This window comes from Salvelinus sp. IW2-2015, unplaced genomic scaffold, assembly GCF_002910315.2.
Source record: "Salvelinus sp. IW2-2015 unplaced genomic scaffold, ASM291031v2 Un_scaffold845, whole genome shotgun sequence".
NCBI classification, from domain to species: domain Eukaryota; kingdom Metazoa; phylum Chordata; class Actinopteri; order Salmoniformes; family Salmonidae; genus Salvelinus; species Salvelinus sp. IW2-2015.
The window spans coordinates 125,228-130,326 of record NW_019942627.1 but is presented as its reverse complement, the minus strand read 5'-3'; the positions used below and the strand labels follow the sequence as shown (position 1 = coordinate 130,326).

At 48.7% G+C, this 5,099-nt stretch overlaps 1 pseudogene; it reads right to left on the bottom strand.

The window, feature by feature from the left end:
* Window positions 1-5,099, bottom strand: part of LOC112069002 (YTH domain-containing protein 1-like) — a 42,112-nt pseudogene that overhangs the window by 28,682 nt on the left and 8,331 nt on the right.

Genomic DNA, 5,099 nt, shown 5'->3' with positions numbered 1-5,099 from the left:
TGGGTACTAGATTCCTCTGCAGTTCAAAAACGAGGATGACATGTCTAGAGACAGGTGTTGTGTTCCACTATGTACGCTCAGTCTGAGAAGGTTTGGCTCTTCCAACTGTGCTCAAAGGGAGAAGACAAGATGGGGAATCCCACCAGTCAGATTTCCCCCTGAACAGGCTAGAGAGTGCGTCCGCCCTCGGGGCCTCTCACGCAGTATGTTACATAATCCTACGTTACCCGCCCGACACCACTTCCCACAGTCCAAACGCCACCCTATGCAGTACCTCTCATCAGTATGTTACGCAGAGTTACCATCAAGTCATCCAAATGTCCCACACACTCTAGGCCTAACACTACCCGCTACAGATATAACACACCCTAACATCCTCATCCACTACAGCCAAGACGACACATGACAATTAACACATTTACAGTCTCTAAATGTATTTTTCGATGTTAATTCCTTTAAAAAAAAAAAACATTTTTTACGAGTAACTTAACATGTTTAAACAGTACCAACATCTGCATGGACTTTTTGAATCCTGAAGATAAAACATGAAATGGTTCTTACTTCAACCACTGCCCCACCATTACTGTCATTTAATTAACATGCAACACAATCATCACCCAACCCATGATCTAATAAGAATGAACATAACTATTGAGCTGTGGTCTTTAATTGATTTGATGATTTTAATTGACATAAAGAACAATTCCTGAGTCAATTATTAATTGTCTGCATATATTCCCTGTGTGTAATGTGCAGTGTGCAAAGGTGGGATAAGGGAGAGGATTGGCTGGCTGAGTCAAAGTCCCTTTTTGGGGTTACTAGTATCCCATGGGGACGCCGGTTTCTCTAAACAGCTCTCTACGACGTCTCCCTAACAATGCAGTTGTGTGACTCCACTACGCTCAGCACACGGGCCGCAGCGACTCGCAACACCCGCCAGCCACCCCCTACGCGTCAGCGCCTCGCGTATGTAGTCCCTATTTACTGCCCCCCAGGGCCCCACATAACGGTCTTCCACTATCGAGGACAGTCCCCGGCTCGGAGGGCTGCACTGAAAAATGTGTTTTATTTTCTCGCAGTGGTTATTAGGGAGTGGATACGAGACCCCGCCCGCCCCAACCCCCCTTCCCCCAAACTTTTATCAAACCAAAGCGCGGGCAGGATTAGATGTCCGTGTGTATGTGTGGTGGTGGTGTGTGTGTATCGGTCGCCCGCTGTCGCAGATGCGGTCCGGCATGGCTTTCACTAGACCAACACACTGCCTCTAATCGCCTGCTCTTCTCCCACTCTCCCTGTATAGTACGGCCTCCTCCGCTGCTAGCTTGGTCCTAGCATCTCGTCCGAGAAGGCAGCGACAGGAGCCAATGGGCCAATCCACTCCCCCAGACGCCGTCCGTGGACAGGAGCCATGGGCCATACCACCGGCTGTGGACAGGAGCCATGGGAGACGATCCCCGCCTGCTCAGCGCGACAGGAGGAGGCCGGGCATGCCTGTGGACCAGGGACCAAGCCCCAACTCGGGCGCACCTGCTGGTGGACAGGAGCCATGGGCAATGGCTGTTGGCACCAAGGACGCGCCCATGGGGCGGGGAGGGCCGCTGTGGACAGGAGCCATGGGGCAATGCTGTGGGCAGACTCAATGGGCAATGCTGTGGGCACGAACTCTATGAGGCATCAGCCCTCTGGGCAGAAACAACGCCACGCCCTCTTGGGGATGTCTGCCCCCTCTCCATGTCTGTACACCTCAGTGCCATCTGTGGTGCGCCGACTCCCCAGCGGGCAACAACGGCCGGGCCACTGAACAAAGAGCTGTTGGAGAGAGACAGGCATCAGACTGGCATTGACACACACTGAGACTGAATTGCAAAGTGGCTTTTTACTACAGGTCCGTAACAGTACTCTTAGTCAGCCACGTCCCTTGGATCAGACGCCGCCGCCACCACGTCCCATACAACGCCGCCCCACCGCTCCCCCACGCCGCCTCACACATCACCCGGCAACGCCCGCCTTCACCTCCCAACGCCACCAGCCGTCCCCAACGCCGGCCCCACAGTCCCCATCAACGCCGCTACAACCCGTCCCCTCAACGCCGCGCCCACGCACGTCCCCAACGCCGCCCACCTCCCAAACCGCCGTATTCACTATATGAATGCACTAACTTCTGAGTTAAAGGGATACTGTGATATTTTGGCATACATTCCCCTGTCCCTAACTTATAGCATTTGTATGTCTGGGCACTATAAAAAGAAGTTCGTATAGTTTCACGAAGCCAATGCTAACTAGAGTTAGCGCCAATGACAGGAGTCTACAGATACGGTAAGCATTGATAACTTCTTTTATATTGCACACGAGACATGAAACGGTAATCCCACGAGTCATCGGACTCTGGGGAAGTAAGAACAATAGTAATACGAACGCCAGATATTTCCAGCATCCCCTTTAAGATACCTTTAGCCTTGCCAGGGAGACGTTCTCCATGGTTGTTGCTCTGATCATGAAAGAAGCGGCGTCTCGTAACGACGTACTTCAGCTTGCTGATCTGGTTCTTGGCGGACGGCGGCGGACAAGACAATGACTTGTCGTGTGTCCTCTGCAGATCCTGGAGAACACCACACCGTTTTTCAAATACATGCAAATAATCTTATTCGTAGCACATGCCATGGGCTGCATCCAAACAACAACAAAACAACTCAAGAACAAGAGATAAAATCGATACATTGATCTTCAGTAACGAAAGATATAAAAACGGACAGTGTGCTTTTAAGGTATATACAACTCACAGAATAAAGGTTCAAATGTTTTAAGACAGCTAGAGCATCAGTCCCCGTGGGAGCCCAAACCGAACCAAAAGGGTGCATTGCTAATAAAACCGATTCCAATGTTTTGTGACAGTGACTAATGAATTTTGTCTTTCTGTTGTGTGGTGAATTGGTAGAGTCCCCTTCCTTCAAGTCTTATCTTTTATCGGTGTGTGAATTGGTGAGTCTCTCCTTCATCTTATCTGTTGTGTGTGAATTGGTTCGAGTCCTCTCCGTTCTATTCTCTATCTGTTTGTGTGGTGAAATTGGTGAGTCCTCCCTTCAGTCTTATCTGTTGTGTGTGAATTGGTGAGTCCTCTCCTTCAGTCTTATTCCTCTTATCTGTTGTGTGTGAATTGGTGAGTCCTCTCCTTCAGTCTTATCAAACTTGTCTGCATGTAACCGAGTATGACACGGACTTAAAAGTCAGATAACTGTCCTACCCGTGTGTAAGACGCAGCTGCTGGCGCCAACGAGAGGTAGACCTACCCTATTCCCTGCTCTAATATTGGTAGGCTACATCTGCATGGGAAATGATAGGCTTTATTCATTGAGGGACAACCAATGTAATTTGCTTGAAATGTAAGAGTTTTTTTAAACCGGCAGAGGTGTGTAGGTTAGCGGAGTGGACAACTCACATCTAACTGCCGATCGGGTCTTTTCCATTAACAGGTTCACCATACTAAATCTTTTTGGTAGTTCTGGTTTAAAACAGTCAGTGCATCGGGTCATTTTGACATCAACAGTGTAAAAAGTGTAATTTCATAACTGGGACAGAAATCATTTTTTTGCGAGCTACACTAGTGTTTTAGCAGCGTTATATTATTTGGCTATGTCATGTCATAGCTATTTTCTAAAAGATAAATATTTACATATTACTAGCTCAAAACATTTAAAAATCTGCTAAACGACAAGTTCATCAGTGGAAAGTGGCGGGGAGGGGGGACAAAAACAACAACCCCCCCACCCATTCTGACACACGGAGCCACTCGGCACAGAGCCACTCGGCACAGAGCCACTCGGCACAGAGCCACTCGGCACATCAGCACAGAGCCACTCGGCACAGAGCCACTCGGCACAGAGCCACTCGGCACAGAGCCACTCGGCACAGAGCCACTCAGCACAGAGCCACTCAGCTCGGAGCTCGGACAGATCCAGCCCGTCTCCTGAGCGCCATCACTATCAGATATTGAATGGAAAATTAATGTGTAACAATTGTTAGTGCATCAAATGGTTTGGATTAGTTTCCGGGTTTTTACTTGGATATCCCCCATATGGATGATCTACAGATACTCAACACTATCAACCGCAACTATGTTGATATACAAAATCGCGTCGCTAAGGTTACGGTTCGTTCAAACTGACATCTACTGAACCATCTATTTGGGAACTGTCCAAATAAAGTGAAGACACGCATTTCAACCCAAATGATCTCAATTCTCTTCTTATTTGACACATCCAGGTAGACAGCAACCCACGGTGAACTTTGTAACAACAGATTATAGGTACAACGGACCGTGCAAAGGCCTGATGCACTTCATGAAGCATTTCGATTAGTAGGAATTGTATGTTTGAATTGGTACTGGTGATCATGGTACTACTACAACAGTGAACTAGGAGGGTGTAAAGTGATCTTGGTACTACTACAACAGTGAACTAGGAGGGTGTAAAGTGATCTTGGTACTACTACAACAGTGAACTAGGAGGGTGTAAAGTGATCTTGGTATTACTACAACAGTGAACTAACCATTGAATTGGTGTAGGCATAGACTAGAGGGAGTTCTCTGATATCAGTCATTTCCTTCTTAATCCATGAAGGGAAGTGAACAAGTGCACACTTGGGAGGAGGGACAGATAAATTGGGACATAGCCCATGTGAATGTTGAGCAGGTGTGTATTACCTGAAGCGTCAGAGCCAGAGCCAGAGAGAACAGACTCCCCATCAGAGAAGGACACGGACTCAGACTGGGAGTCGCTGACTTCACTGCGAGTGTCGTAATCATTTGCCGCATTCTTGGCTCTCTGATCCACTTCCTGCACCTCATACTCTTCCTCCTCGCCCTCCTCTTCCTCCACGTTGGATCGGTGTCCCTCGGAGGACTCGGCCGTGCTGCCCGTCTCCTGGTCTGATGCCCCCTCTTCTTCTTCTGCTTCCTTAGAGGGGCTGACCCTGCCCTCCTCACTGGGAGGACTCAGCTTCTAGACAACAGAACAGATGGACATCAGTAACCTAACCCTCAGTCTCTACAGAACAGATGGACATCAGTAACCTAACCCTCAGTCTCTACAGAACAGATGGAC